The 18422-nt window shown below is 32.4% G+C and overlaps 1 pseudogene; it reads left to right on the top strand.

Moving 5' to 3' along the window:
* The first annotated feature begins 5070 nt into the window (after positions 1-5070).
* On the top strand, positions 5071-10235 carry LOC107911206 (DNA-directed RNA polymerase III subunit RPC5-like; annotated as a pseudogene).
* Positions 10236-18422: the final 8187 nt, after the last annotated feature.

Genomic DNA, 18422 nt, shown 5'->3' with positions numbered 1-18422 from the left:
GTGGAAAAAGCGTCGCTAAAGACCAAGACCTTTAGCGGCGCCGCTAAAGTTAGCGATGCATTCTTTAGCTGCTTTTTTCCGGCGCTTCTCAAAGCGCCGCTAAAGGCCTAAAAAAGCGCCGCTAAAAGCCTGTTTTGGTGTAGTGTATGTAGTATATTTTAAAAATAAAAAAATATATGTAGTGTATTTTTAAAATAAAAAAATATATGTAGTGTATTTTTAAAATAAAAAAATATATGTAGTGTATTTTAAAAATAAAAAATTATATGTAGTGTATTTTAAAAATAAAAAAATTATATGTAGTGTATTTTAAAAATAAAAAATATATGTAGTGTATTTTAAAAGTAAAAATATATGTAATGTATTTTAAAAATAAAAAAAAATATGTACTGTATTTTAAAAGTAAAAAAAATATATGCAGTGTATTTTAAAAATAAAATAATATATGTAGTGTATTTTAAAAATAAAAAAATATATGTAGTGTATTTTAAAAATAAAAAATTATATGTAGTGTATTTTAAAAATAAAAAATATATGTAGTGTATTTTAAAAATAAAAAATATATATGTAGTGTATTTTAAAAATAAAAAATATATATGTAGTGTATTTTAAAAATAAAAAAATATATGTTGTGTATTTTAAAAATAAAAAATATAGTTTATATTCTGTTTATTCGAATTATTTGGGGCATGAAGATGCAATATTTTTCTTGAAAGATACTAATTTTGAACTTAAATCATGATAATAAAAAATTATGGGATTTGTGAAACAAATTAGGGAATTACCTTTTTTGTGAAGATATAGAACAACCCCAAATGTGCACAGAACTTGAACCAGTTGAATCAAAGACTCTATTTTTAAGCAAAAAATAAAAAATAAACACAATCAAAAAATAAAAAATAAAAAATTATCCTTTCTATATCCTCGTTATTGTTTACCATGGATCTTTGAGAATTTTTTGTTTAGTGTTCATCTTATGGCTTTCATCCATTCGTGATGTATTATTCTTATTTTTTTATGAAATTATATTATTATATCTAATTATATATTTATGGTTTTATGTTGGTTGACATTTAAAATCAAAATAATAATAGATGGTAAAGACACGAAATTTTATGGAGGGAGATAGTACCTTAGCAACAAAAGTTGCTTGGGATGATGAGCTGACGTTGATATTTTGTGAGCTTTGCGTGAATGAAGTCAATACTGGTAATAGACCGACAACTCATCTAAACTCAAAAGGATGGGAAAATGTCATTGCTCTTTTTCAAGCAAAAACACAAAAAAAATTATGGAAAACCTCAATTGAAAAATAAGTGGGATACATTAAAAAAGGAATGGAGGTTATGGAGGGAGTTGCTTAAGGAATCTACAGGTATTGGATGGTGTCCATCTAAAAAGACGGTCGATGCTACCGAAGAATGGTGGGCTGCAAAAATACAGGTTAGTGTTAACTTTATCATTATTTTAATGCATAAAGTTTATTGAAATTAATAATTTACAATTATAAAAATCTTAGTATAACATTTAACATTTAACATGTTATGTAGGAAAATCCTGATTTTAAAGGATTTAAGAAGAAAGGAATTGAACCACGATTAAATGAGTTAATGTGGCAAATGTTTGCTGGCATTGTAGCCACTGGAGAGAATGCATGGGCACCTTCGTCTGGTGTTCTTCCAAGTGGGGTTCCTATGGGAGATGATATACCTGATGAGGGATTTGGTGATTCAGATGAACATAGTAACGAGAATGAAGGTATTTCTCCTGATGAGGTACCATCAAACCCTTCTCATGAAATTCCTAATCGAAGAAAGCAAACACTTGGGGCTGTACACGGTAAAGGAAAAAAAATCAAGATCGAGTAGAAAATCATCAAGAAATACATTAACTACTTAGATTGAGAAATTGTGTGAGAGTATGGCTAGTCCAAGGAAGTCAGTGAATGAAATTAATTTTCCTCACTCTCAATATACTATTTCAAATGCAATGGATGCTTTGTGTGCTTTGGGAGATGAAATTCTAAAAAAAGATGAACTGTACTATTTTGCCACCAAAATGTTCCAAATACCGGTGAAACGAGAAGTGTTTTTGAACTTAGATCCAGATGATAGGGTTTGGTGGCTTCGACATGAGTATGTTGAACAAAATCCAATTGCATCATTTTCATCCTTGGTAGCAACATCCTCATTTCCCTTCTAACCGTACCATCAACCACCTCCACCATAAGCTCCTTAGAATTATTAATGTAATATAACTATACTACTTTTTTATATGTAAAACTAATGTATGATACTTTTTATGTTTGGTATTTTTATACTATGCTTTTAATCAAGTTTCTGTGTTGTATAGAATGTCACGAAATATTAATTTATTTTCATTTGATTACTTTTTCAGGTTATGGATGAATTTAACAATATGTATAATAGTTTTGATATGAATTATGATACCCCTGCATTAAGTGAAGAAGCTCAACGAAGAATAGCCACAATTGTTACCCAAGTTGAGCACAACAATTATCTTGAAGAGGAAGAATATGTGTTAAGTAGTGTATTGGTACACCATGAAACTTATTTCATTATGCAACCGCATATGGATTCAAATTATACAGGTCAAATGTGGGTGGACGAAGTATTAAATGGGCACGATGATAGTTGCATGAATAGTTTTAGGATGCCAAAAATATATATTTCACAGCTTGTTGCATGATTTGCAAACAAATTATGGCTTAAAGAATGGGAAAGTATCGGCGATGGAGAAGTTAGCATTATCATTGTACATTCTTGAAAATAGAGAATCAAATTCAAATGCAACAGAGTGATTTCAACGATCTGGGGAAACTGTTAGTCGAATTTTTACTGATATGTTGTATATATTTGCTTGAATGAGAATAGACACGATTAAACCCACTGAAGGTCAATTCGAGGAAGTACCGAATCATATTTGACATGATACAAGATATTGACCTTACTTTAAGGTAAAATTTACACAATATTTATATTTTTAAAATATAAATTATTTCTAACTTTTATCTCATTACTTGTATTTATTTTAAAGGATTGTATTGGGGCCATAGATGGAAAACACATAAAAGCATGCATTTCGTCTTCTTGTCAAATACCTTATATCGGACGGAAAGGTGAACCAACTCAAAATATTATGGCAGTTTGTGACTTCAACATGTGCTTTATTTTTACATTTCCTGGTTGGGAAGGAACAGCACATGATAGTAGAATTTTTTTGCAAGCACTTATAAAACAAGAGTTAAAGTTTCCACACCCTCCACCAGGTTGAACTTTAATTTTTTAATTAACTTTTACATAAAAAAATATTAAAATTTTTAATTTATTTTTAAACTTGATATTATGTTTTACTTTTTTGTAGGAAAATATTATCTTGTGGATTCAAGATATCCACAAATGGTAGGTTTTCTAGGTCCATATAGGGGGGGGACGATATCATTTACCTGATTTTCGTCGAGGTAATCATCAAGTATCTGGGAAAAAAGAAATCTTTAATCATGCACATTCTTCGTTACGCTCTGTGATTGAACGAACGTTTGGAATGCGGAAAAAAAATGGTCAATATTAAGAGATATTCCAAGTTATTCATTCAACAAGCAAGTTTTAATAGTTATTGCAACAATGGTTTTGCATAATTACATTCGAAGACATGCTTAGTCAAATGATGAGGATTTTCGACAATTTGAGAATATACACGCCATGCCAGTCTCTTTAGGCCATTTTGATAGAGGTGAATTGAGTTCTTCTAAGAGAGAAAGTGACATTGAAATCACGATGTTAAGGGAAACCATTGCAACTAGTTTAATGAATCCATATTTGTAAAAACATTTTGTATCATAACCTAATTTCTAGTAATAATGAAACTTGTTATGTCTTATGTTACTATATTTTTTTATTAAAAATCATCCGTTTAGATACTTTAAAATTTGATCAAAGTATAATGTTACTATTTGTGAAAATAATATTTATCATTGTTATAAAAAAATATTTAACTATAAAAAATTAAAAATAATTATCATTTTATCTAATAAATAATTTAAATTGATTATATAATTCATTAAAATATTGGAAGATACATTTTAATATTTTATTAAATGAATTTATAAATTCACATATTTTAATAATTTTAAAAAAGTAAACTAATTTTAAAAAATTCTATTATACATCAATTCTAATCTGATGTCCTTAATAGTCATTTTTTATTCTCACCTCACCGCTACAGCTGCGTTTGAATCCAAACACACACTCCACCATTGTTTCTAATCTCACCGCTACAATATCTAATCTCATTGCTACAGTAACTAATCTCACCGCCACCGCTGTTTTTAACCTCGCCGGAGGTAAACACACCACCCATCCAAACTCACCCTAAGCGAGTTAACGTTAAAGATGCAAATAATGAGATTCGAACTTATAATTAGATGTGTGCATGGGTCGGGTTGGATTTGGCTCAACTAAAATTTTAGGCCCGTTTGTTAGGCTCGGGCTCGACCTGAAAAATAGACTTAAAATTTTGCCTAAGCTCGACTCGGATAAAAATGTTAAAACCTAGGCCCAACCTGGCCCGCCCATATTAATTTTTATATTATTTTTATATAATTTTAAAAAATATATAATACATCAAAAATACTAAAAACATCAAAATAAATATTTTCCAACAAATTAAAAATAAATTTTAAAAAATATGTATACTTAAATAACACTAAGATAGATGTAAAATAGGGAGAAAATAATATTAAAAAATAGAAAAAACATTATTTTATCCTTTAGTGAATTTGGGTTGGGCCCGAGCCAAAATGCCTTACCCAAGACCCGGTCCATTTTTTAAACGAGCCTTATGTCCAAACCTATTTTTTGGACGTATATTTTTGCCTCATCCCTCCTACATTTCAGGCGAACCTTCGAGCCAAGCCGAGTGGCCCGACCCATGATCAGTTCTTCTTATAAACAACTTATAACCTTAAGTTAGAAGAGCTAAACCTGGCCATGAAACCGATTCCCTCTTTAATTCGTAATTAAACCGTTCTTAAATTTAAAATCTTGGTCATATTTTTTTGTCGAATATTCACTGAAGCCTCTTATAAGAATCTTTCTCCAGACTCAAGCTGCAAAAAGCCCTAGTCGGTGGAAACCCTAGCCGGTGACTGAATTAACACTGATAACAAAAAGTCGAAAATGGACCTGGATGATTTAGGAGAGCTCGACGGTTCAAGTCAGGCCAATACTCGAACCACCAAATTCGCGCCCAAATCTTCCAAATTCGCCCCCAAACTCAAATCCACCTCTAAGCCAAAACCTAAACCTCATCCAAACAAGAGCCTCAAGACTCCGCGCCCAAACCCCAACCACCACCTGTGGAAGAGTTTCCAAAAAGAAATAAAACGATGAAGAAGATGTCAAGCCGCCGATGGTTGCTGAACCGAAAGCCGAACAATCGATATCAAATGGCGCGGTGAAGATGGAGATTGATGAGGAAACTAAAGAAGATGAGATCTTGACTGAAGCCAATAGAGAAGAAGATCAAGGAGAAGAAGAAGATATGGTTGTTCGCGAAATCGACGTCTTCTTCACTCCTTCAATTGACGCCGACGCTCAGGTGATTGCATTTTTCTATTTCCTTTATTGTTTAATTTTCATTTTTGCTTATTGTTTTCCCCCTTTTGGAATCAAATTGCAGTTATATGTTTTGCAATATCCTCTAAGGCCTTGCTGGCGACCATACGAATTGGATGAACGATGCAAGGAGGTTCGTCTGTTTTTTCCCCTTCAATTTCTTTTTCTTTTTCTTTGTATGAATCAATCTTATTCTTTAGTTATTTTGTAGGTACGGGTGAAACCTGATAGTGGGGAAGTGGAAATTGACATGTCTGTTGATGTTGATTCGAATAATTATGACAGTGAATCTGGTAGCAAATTGAAGATGACGAAGCAGGTTTGGCTCTGATATTACAATTTAATCAAATTTCAATCTATATATTTATAGGTTTTGTATTTTTCCCCGGAAACATGTTCCGAGTGCTTTGCATTGATAAATTTTTTACATACTGCTACCGCATTTGTTGATAAGTTGCATTGTCGCATTTGCTTTTTACATAATGTCTTTTCCATATAAATTTAGCTGCATAACCTAATTATGTATCTTCATTTCTTTTTTAGACCTTATCTTCTTCATGGCTGCCACCACGTCCATCTGGCTATGCTGTTGGAGTTTTAATGGGTGATAAGGTGTGTGCATCTATTGTCTATGAGCTTGTTTGAGATTAGCTATATAATATTTTTTTTCCCTTGATGGATGTTGTTGTTCTAAGGTCATTTTTATGGTGCAGTTGCACCTAAATCCTATTCATGCAGTTGTTCAGCTCCGACCATCATTGGCACATCTCAAGTCTGGTGTCTCAAAAAGAAAGGACACAGTGGCTGCTGAAGCAGAAGTTGCTGTTAAAGTAGAACCTAACGATGGGAAAGCAGCTGGTCCATCAGCCAAGCAGGTAATTACTTATTATTGGGATATACTGTTATGAAATGTTTGAATTTAAGGTTCAGAATATGTGTCCAAAACGAACCTTTCTTTTGGATCCTTGAGCAATTTCTACTGGGAAATCTCTTTTTTAGTTTAACCCCTGTAGTTTCCTTTTGCATATTAATTCTATACATGATTTTCAAGTTTTACTTTGATGCAGAACCAGAAAGTGCAGTCCTCAACTGAGCAAAAGGCAGAAGATAAAGAGGTGTCACTTGTTATTTTAAACTTTCTTTTGTTCGGCATGAAAGTATTTTCAATTGTACATTAAATTTACATTGATACACGAGCAACTAAAATGGCTTGTAATTGTAGGATACTGTTACTGCTTGCTAAATTTTCACCAACTTGTAGTCTCTTGTGTTACTGGTGGACTTCATTTCCGTGTTCTGAAAATCATGAATTAATTAGATCGGCTCTTTTCTTTTTCCTTCTTTTTTGTTTCATTTCCTTCTCTTTCCAGTGTTGGGTTCCACTCAAGTATCATAGCTCCATTAGTGATTTTTCTGCTCAGTATCTGCAGAAAATGATGGCAGAACAAAGCTCTCCAATTGAGTTTACTTTGAACCCGTATGTTTTTTACTTATTACCTGTTTATTTGTTGGCCCCTTATGCTAAGAATTTGAGAGAAGTTCGAAATTACTGTATTGAAGCATTAATAAGCTGTCTGTCTATTGCTTTGAATTGTTTCTCATTATCTCTAGGTATGATTATGTTGATTCCTTGTGTCCTCTACCAAGCAACAACAATAAAGCACAACGTTTATCCAGAAGGTATGGTTACCCAACTAGTTTATGTTACTAGCTTCCATAATTATGCAGACTTGGAAGATGCAATTTTGCATCTGCGTTCTCTATATATGCTAGTTGTTCATGTGTTTGATATGTTCATGGCCTTATTAGGTGGTGGAAAATGCATCATCATCCTATCTTTATGTTTAATGATTTAAGGACCATGAAATTGTTTCTTTCAGGTTGTTATGTTCAATTCCACTTGAAGACCGTTTGAAGAAATTACTGACCGAGGTATGTTCAACTAAAGCTTCCACCTTTGACTTTTTTTCTCTGTGTTTGGGCATCTGCCTGATTTGGCTGCTGTCCCATATATAGTAGTTTAAAAAACAAAATTTCACTCTGCAAGCTGGATCCATCATAAACTTTTTCCATATCCATTCCCAATGAACCTAGGCTTTTAGCTTACATGCATCTTTATCTTGCCCGAGTTTAGGATCACGGTCTTATAATATATATAGCATCTTATTTGAATTAAGGAATCTTTAGGATCTTGCATTCCCCCCAACCCCGCCCCCCCTTTTTTTTCTCATTTAAATTGAGTTTTGGAAAAGAAAGATTTAAGGCTTTGACAGTTAAATTTTACTTTGTTTAGCCGGCCTTGGTAGGGTATTATAATGTATTATTCCATTTAATCTTTCCAACTCCTTTTCTTCTGTCAATAGGGACGTCCTTTTCACCACTTCAACACTCTCAAAAGGCACTATGCTCCTGATGACCCAATGGAAGAAGTTTTTGAAGTCCTTCAGAAGCATGCTTTATTAGTGCAGGGACTCTGGGTTCCCAAGAGTTCATTATTATTTCCGGGGGATCCGTCTAAATCTTTAGCCTCTTATTCAGCAAGAACCCATTCATAAGCTACGACAAAGTAAACCACCTTTCCACAAGTCGCAAAGAAGAAGTGAAAGGCTTTCTGAAAATCTTAGCCATTGAGAGTCCTCCCTTGAAAGGTTGGAAGTTAAAAGAGAATACTGATGAAAATTTCAAAAAAGAATATCCAGATATTGTTAAGAAACAAGAACAGATTTGGAAAGCTGGAGAAGACAATGTAACTAATCATATTTGGCGAGGTGCAAAGGGTGGCCCTGGTAGAACAAAGCCTGGCACAGTCATAAAGTAAGAAAAAGCAGGGAACTCTGATAAAGTTGCAAGAAAGGTTGCACCTGGAGCACATGCTGGGAGGACAATGTCTGATGAAACTCGAGAAGCTATACCAAAGGCCCTGAAAAAAGTGTTTCAAACTTACAAAGTTTGCAGGTAGATTGTTTGAGGCTTTAACCATAGACATTTCAATATAACTGTTAGTTTCATTCATCCCATCCTATGTTGAATGTATAAAACCTTGATTTATTTAAGCTGATGAAAGCTGCTTTATAATTTTGTTGTACTGCTTGTTTTGTTATTAGCTTGCAACTGATTCGCAAAGGTCTACGAGATTTGGCTCTGTCCCAGTCTACCCTTCCCAAGGCAGATGCTAGACTGGTAGTTAAGGCAGCATATGGTGCTGATGCACCTGAGCATGAGCTCCAGGATGTCGTTAGTCAAGTTGCAGTAGAACTTCATGGTGGTCTTTTTGTTATGAAGTCATCCCAAGAGAATCCAGAATGTGATCCATTGAGGTTGCATAAATCTGTTCAATTAAACATTTAAGCTTAAATAAATGATTATGGTCTCTATGTACCTTTTACAAATTTTCCTTGTTTTCATCAGAATGTTATTTTCTATGCAGGGAAGTTGTGATTAATCTTCTTTGTGTGAAAGACAAGCTCAAGAAGGCTGAGGTCACAGCTGCTGCCCAAGTTAATCTTAAGAGGGACATTACGAATAATGAATATAACAAGGTATCTTCTGTAATTAGATAATATCTTGTTTTCCGATAACAATTTGATATGCTTCCTTGAACAGAATCTTAGATATGATCAGATCACTTCACTATATTGCCTTTAGGTTGAGACATGATTATTTGTTTGCATCAGGCATGCATAAATGTAAGAAGGTATATGTAAACATAAATTGCTCTACTCTATTACATTGTTATACCAAATACATAGATTTGACGTAAGAATGTATTATTTGCAACTTGAGAAGTATTTAGAACACCATAGAGATAATCATACAAGAATAAGTGGTATATGAGTTAAGATCTCTAGACTTGTCTCCAAATCTTACGAGTTGTGTCTCTAATTTCGTTTTGTAGGCCAAATTTGTACAACCGAACCAGGTTAATGAGTACTTCTAAATAGTGAGGGATGCTTTAATTTTAGGTTATCGAGTTAAGTTGTAATAGTGAGGGGTCAGCATTGAGTTGTAATCAGATATATTATCAAAGGACATTTCATTCCTTTCAACTGGATCATTGAACATTCCCATTCCAACTTTGCAATAAGATAATATCATCTTTGTTTTTGGTTTTTTTGCAGGTAATGAGTGATTTTTGCGAGTATAAAGGTAACTGGTGGGTATTGAAAAGTGGTGATGGGAAGCCAAGCTAATTTGATCTAAATTATAAAGTTCATTGAGGATTGCTGATGAAAGTAGGGCAAAAGAGGAGGTATTTAACCTTGAAATATATAAACAAAAATATAGTTTTGTGATGGTATGTATAGCTTTCTGTTTTGGTTTCTCATATACATTCAGTGAATTGATAGGCCAAATTACATGGGATGGGAATTTACGCATTGCACTCAGTAATTTCCGGTGGAACTCACCCTTTTTTTCCCCACGAAGGTACAATTAAGATTGATATTGTAGTAGTGGGTTCCAAATTGCAATGTTGTTGGATCGGGCTGGATTGGACCGGAACTTGGTTGGAGTATTGGTCTGGTTTGAGGGATTAGATTGGTTCACTCACAAATCAGTATAAATTAGTTGAATTGAGATAAAAAGAAATTGATTAAATCAGTTTTTTTCTTGTTTTATTCTTTTATAAATTTTTTAGTAATTTATTTAGATAAATTGGATTAACTAATTGAATCGAGAATTAATAATTTAAGCGGTACAATTATCCGTATGGTTTTGAAAATCTTAAAAATGGAGTATTGCGCTGATCCTATCTTAGAGTTGGTAGTCGCGTTTGCTTTTTAAATTGTATCTATAATTTTTTCACCATAGTTGGTCTGTACAAATTTAGTTACTATAATTTCTGTATTTTAAAATTTTAAAAATGATCAGAGGTGACAAATTATAAATTTATGTACTCGTCAGTAAAAATTAAATTTGAATTAGTTTTAAATTTGTGTTATACAGGGATGCTTTATTCAAGTGAAACTTTCATATGTAGCATTGATAAAGCATATAAAACAATGTATTCATTTGCTACCTATAATTTTTAGAAAAAAAATTGATTATTTAAAGTTAATGTATGTTGTAGAAGGATTTTAATCTTCTAAAATTTTTATAATTTTAGAGCACGTTTAGTTCGCTGTATTGGAATACAGGCGTAATGGAATAGAGGCGTAATGGAATAGAGATAATAGCAAATCAATTGTTTGGTTGAATGTAATGGAATAGAGGCATAATAGTAATCTTGTGTTTGGTTGAATGAAATAGAGGTGTAATAGCATAATGGAAAAAACTAAAATGACTAGAATGCTCTTAGCATAAATTTATTTTGGTAAATGATTATTGTTATTGTTATTTAAATTTTAATAAGATTATTATTATTAATAATAAATAATTTAATCATATTTAAACATAATTATTATTAAATATATTATAATTAAAATATATAATTTAATAAAATTCTTAATAATCAATATTTTTATATGAATTTACTCAAATCATAATATATGATACTATAAAATATAAATTAACATAATTATTATTAAATATATTATAATTAAAATATATAATTTAATAAAATTCTTAATAATCAATATTTTATATGAATTTACTTAAATCATAATATATGATACTATAAAATATAAATTAACATAATTATTATTAAATATATTATAATTAAAATATATAATTTAATAAAATTCTTAATAATTAATATTCTTATATGAATTTACTCAAATCATAATATATTATACTATAAAAGATAATTTTAAATAATTAATATTAAATATATTTTAATTAAAATATATGATTTAATAAAATTTAAAATAATTATAACTAATAAATTACCTTATAAGAATTTGTATAATTTAATATTAATATATAATTTCATAAAATTCTTGATAATAAATTTTCTTATATGAATTTATACAATTTAAAATAATTAATATTAAATTTAATTTAATAATGATATATAATTTCATAAAATTACTCAAATTAAAATATAACTTGAGAATTATATTATGGATAAACATAATTAACTTATATTAAGAAAATGTTAGATAAAAATGAAATTCTACATCATAATCCATATGTTATATAGTTTTACAACATCAAAAAGTTTGAACATTGATTTTTAATGGTGAGAAAGAAATCTTCTAACCCATTCCAATCGCGCAACAGAAGGTAAACTAAAGAAAACGATCATTTGAGTTGAATGATCTGGAATTTTACTCAAAGCGTCATACCGCTGATCGTCGGTTAAACCTTCAATTTCCCATAAGGATGAATATAAATTTGAAGCTTTCTCTTCCATCTTTTGATATTCTTCTGACTTCTGCTGAACTACCACCTCGGAGGCAATACTCCTACTGATTTGATCGCCAACGGCCTTGATGTTTTCGGCCAATAAAGTGGCAGCCTCATCAAATGAAGAATACATATTATCACGAGCATTAGATTTCTTCTTTCTCTTGTTTGAAGATGAGGAACCCCCTTGGTCTCTATCTCTTCGCGGCTCTGTACCAGAAACATCCATGTTGTCCAAAGAGACGTCAGCTTCGCAGTCATAGAATGTGTTTCTCTCTTCATTCATATCTGTAGTAGGTACATCCTCAGCATTTATTTCTTCAAGAACATCAGCAGCTGTTTGCGCATCTTTCCCAGTCGCTCGATCTCTTGCGTATATGGCAGTAAGCTGGTTGTAGTAAGGGAAAGTACGATGTCTGAATTGAGCGGCTTCTTTGTGACTCTAAAAAAAATGAGGAAATCATATTAGTTATAAGTTTGGTAAAAAAAAACAAATAAAGACATGAAATACATTTTACCTTTACATAGGAGTCCCAAACTGCATCTTCAGCAACAACGAGCTGCCTATGCTCGTCCCAACCAAAACCGCTAATGTTTTGGCCATTAAGCATGTCATAGACGATTGACCATTCCCTTTTTAGTAATCTAATCCTCGATTCAATATTTGGTTTCGCCTTTAACATTGCACTTGGTAAAGCCTTTTCTAGCATTTTTTTCAACTCGTTCAAATAACCGGCTTTGAACCCGGTATCAGCATTAAATGTTCCAACATTGTGCAAGTCCACCATGCAAGAAACTAAGGCTGCATCTTCTTCTGGAATCCATTTTCTTTTGGTTCCTCGAGAAGCTTGAGAAGAAGCATGTGATTGTGGAACACCTGACATAATTATCTTAAGGAAAAAAAAACAAAAACACATTATGACAGAATTTTTAATATCATGAATCAAAAGGTGAACATTTTATAAAATTATATCGTTTGTTTAATATCATGAATCAAAATTATAACACATGCTGAATGAAAAGAAATTAAATTATAATTCAACAAGTTTAGTGCAGTACAGAATTTTATTTAAACACCACCAAAGTTTCATAAACTAGATACATAAAATAACATCAACAAATTAAGTCAAACTCAATTTGTCCCTAAACCTAACTAATTTCTAGATGCTTGCCATTCATCGAACATTTGGTTGGCTAGTTCCATCCTCCAAGTAGCCCAAGCATCCGATGGATGAATATTTGTGATATTCGGTTCATCGTCATCCACTACATTACTAGGTAATCCTTCTCCCACCTCCGCTTCAATGGGATCTGTAACACCTCTATCCCGTAACCGTCGCCAGAATAGGTAAGGGGCATTACCGGACTTGTAACTCATGTCAGAACAGTAAAATTTTGAACTTTTTCTTGAAATAAAGATCGTCCGTTTAAATAAGTACTAAGCACAACCAGAGGTAAAATTTAAACTTCACTAAGTAAACATTCAAAAGATGCCATTTTCGCATGGCTTATATACATTAACCAAAAATATTCTTCCGCCACTAGTCTATTTATACATGCCATAAGATAATCCAAAACATAGCAGTACCAAACAGTGGATAGTGATAGTGTGACTAGTTGCTGACGATCCCCGAGCCTGTAGCTTCGCAATGAGATCTATAAAACAGAGGAAACAGAGTAAACGGAGTAAACGGAGTAAGCATTACAATGCTTAGTAAGTTTTAAGCAGCGTCAACAGATAACAATCAAATTATAACATAGTTGTTCGTATTTTTATTTCACTCTTCCTTCGGGCATACCATCCCTTTTCCGAATATGCACATCTCATCATATACAATAGGCAGATAAATTTTCACATAAAAGTGAGCTCATGTGACATAGATATATCGTATGATTTCACATAACCTCTCACACTGATCCGATGTCACATAATCATAGGAATAGTCTCATAGATTGCTCTCGTATGCATCACATAACTACCTTATGATTTAGTTCAAATCAAGCTCACATATAAACTTGGAGTACATACCTGTTTAACCTTTCGCATTGAATATATTTATAAGCAATTCTTATCACGAAGTCTTATAGCTTTAACCTCTACTCGGATTATCGGCGAGACCTTTAGCTCGGACGAAATCTCCACACGAAGTTATCGGGTCTTACCCGGACAAAATCTCCACACGTAGTCATCGGGTCTTACCCGGACATACTCTCCACACGTAGTCATCGGGTTTCACCCAGAATATATTTCCAAGTTTCATGTACATTTAATCACATGTTACAACATTCACATCGACTGTCATATTTGTAATTCATTTGCCTCATCAAATATCTAATAATACACACCTTTTACATTTGGTCATTCGGCCACAATATACGCACATCGCCTACATATTTCACACTAGCCATTCGGCTTTACCACATATATGCATGTTCATATTCACCACATTGGCCATTCGGCCTTATCACACATATGCATGCTCACATTCATCACATTGGCCATTCGGCCTTATCATATATATGCATGCTCACATTCATCACATTGGCCATTCGGCCTCATCACATATATGCATGTTCACATTCATCACATAGGCCATTCGGCCTTATCACATATATGCATGTTCATATTCACCACATTGGCCATTCGACCTTATCACACATATGCATGCTCACATTCATCACATTGGCCATTCGGCCTCATCACATATATGCATGTTCACATTCATCACATAGGCCATTCGGCCTTATCACATATATGCATGTTCATATTCACCACATTGGCCATTCGGCCTTATCACACATATGCATGCTCACATTCATCACATTGGCCATTCGGCCTTATCACATATATACATGTTCATATTCACCACATTGGCCATTCAGCCTTATCACACATATGCATGCTCACATTTATCAAATTGGCCATTCGGCCTTATCACATATATACACATTCACATTCATCACATAAAATCCTAAATCAAAATATAAATTTTCATGTATTCACATCACAATTATCCAAATATACTTCACATACCACATATACTATCATGTATACACTTTGTCTTGGCCGAATCTACACCAATCATTTTCCAATGAATAATTCAATTTCACGCCATACTATCATTTCATATTCGAATACTCATAAACTTACAATTTCACAAATTTTAATATCGAAGATCCGTCTAGCACTCATATATCGTTTTACAATATCACGATTTAGAATTCACGTATGGGTTTAATCAATAGCTTATGAGCAACTAAAACAAGTTTTATCCATATTTACAACAAAATCACATATTCACTACGAGCTGTTTTCCTGAGCAATAGTCACTAAATTATTTATAACTGGAACTACAAAACTCCAAATCACTTGCCGTTAATTTTTCCTGAATATAGACTCGTATATCTTCCATCCATAAAATTTCCAGAATTTTAGGTTTGGCCAATCAGTACCAGATTTTTCTTAAAGTTTCCCCTGTTTCACTGTTTGACTAATCTGACCACTCTTCACTACGAATCAAAATTTTCATTGTACAGAATTCATAATGTGTTCTATTTGATTTCATTTGAAACTAGACTCATTAAGGAGTCTAAGAATATAAATCTTATCTTATAACCATTTTTGTACAAATTATAATGATTTTCCAAAAATAGAACAGGGGATTTCGGAGTCATTCTGACACTGTCCCACACAACTTTAAATATCTCTTTATAGGAAATTTCTTCACTTCCAAGGTCTCTTTTATAAGAAACTAGACTAACTAAGCTTTGATTACATATTTTATTCAGCCTATAATTCCACACCAACAATTTATAGTGATTTTCTAAAATCACGTTACTGCTGCTGTCCAAAGCAAATTAATACAATTTGCTCTTAAATTTCCAAGTCCAAACACTTATGAACTTACCATTTGAGTTTAAGACATATCATGGCCACATCATATCTTATTAAATCAACTCATTATGTCCTATTATGATTGAATTTACTCAACGTTTAATCACTTAAAACTTACCTCGGATGTGGTCGAACGATCTCGGCGGCTATTCGATCACTTTTTCCCTTCCCTTATCCAACTTTGGTCCTCTAAGCTCTTAAGCTAATTCAAACAAATTTAACTTATTAAAGTCTCATTATGCTAGCTTATGGCCGAATATGACAAGGAGTTTGATAGGTCATATGGCCACCTTTAGCTCAAACACAAAATGGTCATACGCATTTTTAATCACATTGAGCAATTTAATACAATTAATCTAACATTTCCTCATGTGCACCTTTATGACCGAATACATGCAACACCAAGCTATCTATTCATTCATGTGTGCATCTTGTTTAAGCATGTATATCCACAAAAACACATTAGCCAATTACTATAAATCATCTAAACATTTTTCACTTCAATCACACATACATATCATGCTAGCACATAACACCATGATTTTGTCCTAATTTGGAGAGCCAATAATTTAAGTATTACAGCAGCATATTAATTAGCTAAGTACCATAAATTTGTCCTAATTTGGACAGCCAATAATTTACAGCATTACAGCAGCAAATTAATTAGTAATAAACTATCTTAAGTTCAATTTTAACTCCCTCATGCAGCAACCAGACAGCATGCAAGTTAACTTCCAACATTCGGTCAAAGCATTTAAATAAAAGAATATGCATGCTAAATTTCCAGCATTTGGACAACATTTCAACTTGAAATTTTCCAGCCTTTCACCTTCAATATTTCGAATATTCAAAAGCAAAAAGAAGAGTACAACTAATCAATTAAAATTTTGAACATAATTCAAGGTATATGTTCAACTAAATATTCATGTTAACTCATAATCAATAAGATATTAAGTAGAAAATAAAAACATTATTAGCATGCATGCTATCTACATACAACAACCATTCGACTTCCATCTATTATCAACCCTCAATACACAAAACATCGAAACCAACATCAAAGAAATATAAACATCCATGACCAAATGTCATCTTCATCCATTTACAAAAATTTTGCCATGAGCTGTCTTCTATACTTGATGACCACTCCAAATATACAAGGATTTTCAATGAAAGAGCATTACACATACCTTAATCTATACATTCACCATAGCCGAATGCCCTAGCTTCATTTCCATTTTCTTTTCTTTATGGTTTTCGGCAAAAATGCAAGAAAGGATGGGTGTAACTTTGTTTTTATCACCATGTTCTATTATATTTCATTTTAATAAGCCAATTACTAAATTAATCTTTGTAATTTAATATCAAAACCTTTTAAATGGTGGTCCATTACCGTCCACTTACCTATGTAGTGGCCAAATATCATTTAATAATTATATTTCTACTTTCTTTCTCAACATTTGGCAAGCACAAGGCAAGGATGTATGGCTTCCCCTTTTTTTTTTTTAAATTTAAACCATTAACTATTATAATATAATATATAATGCATATATGGCTATTCAACCATCATCATGGCCGGCCACTTACATAAAAATGGGGAATTTGACATGCAAATCCCCATATTTTAAGCCATGCAATATTTGACCACTACACTTCAACCTACCACAATTTTAATATTTTTCACATAAGTCCTTTTTAACTAAATTCACATAAAAATAATCAAATTAATGCATGAAAATTTCACACATGCATTTACTTACATTATAAACACGGAATATATCTTTTAATTTCTTATAGGGCTCGGTTTCGTGGTCCCGAAACCACTTTCCGACTAGGGTCAGTTTAGGGCTGTCACAAGATCAATACTCATATGGGTTCGAATAAAATTATGGAGCAAACAACATGCAATAATAATTCTATTGTGCACCCTTACAGGATAGAACGATGGACTCCTAAGTATTCCCCATCTAAGTTTTAATAACCCAAAGCATCTTTCAATAACATTACGTGCTGAGGCATGTTTCATATTAAAAAACTCTTGCAGAGAACTTGGCTGATAACCCTGACGCCACTTGTTCAAATGATATCGCTGTCCTCTAAATGGTACAAGAAATCCCTCACAATTTGTGTATCCATCATCAACTAGATAATAACAACCTATAAAATAATTTTTTTTAAAAATGATTAATTCAGCACACAAAGTTTGATCTTAATAAATAATTCAAAGTCCTCTATCTATACACTTTACCATGAGGAACTTTTAATCCATGTCTTCTACTAATGGCATCTCGAAGAACCCGTCCATTAGCAACTGGACCTTCCCAACCAGGAAGAACATAAACAAATTGCATATCAGGTGTACAAACACCTAGGGAGTTGATATGTAAAAACATTGCTACTTGCTCACCAACAAGCATGTTTCTTGACAACTTCAATCCCCTATCAATTCTAACATCTCACATAGTTTAAAAAAGGTAGTTTTATTCATCCTAACTTGTTCAATACAAGTCTCGTCACTAGCATATACAAGCCTTTTCACATAATCCCGTTTTGCATAAAAATCTAAGGTATAGGAGGTAATCCTTGATCTATAAGTCTGTAGGCTA

Source organism: Gossypium hirsutum, chromosome D11 (genome assembly GCF_007990345.1).
Source record: "Gossypium hirsutum isolate 1008001.06 chromosome D11, Gossypium_hirsutum_v2.1, whole genome shotgun sequence".
Classification (NCBI taxonomy): domain Eukaryota; kingdom Viridiplantae; phylum Streptophyta; class Magnoliopsida; order Malvales; family Malvaceae; genus Gossypium; species Gossypium hirsutum.
Note: the sequence above shows the minus strand (reverse complement) of the source record. Positions and strands in the feature narration are given on the sequence as shown.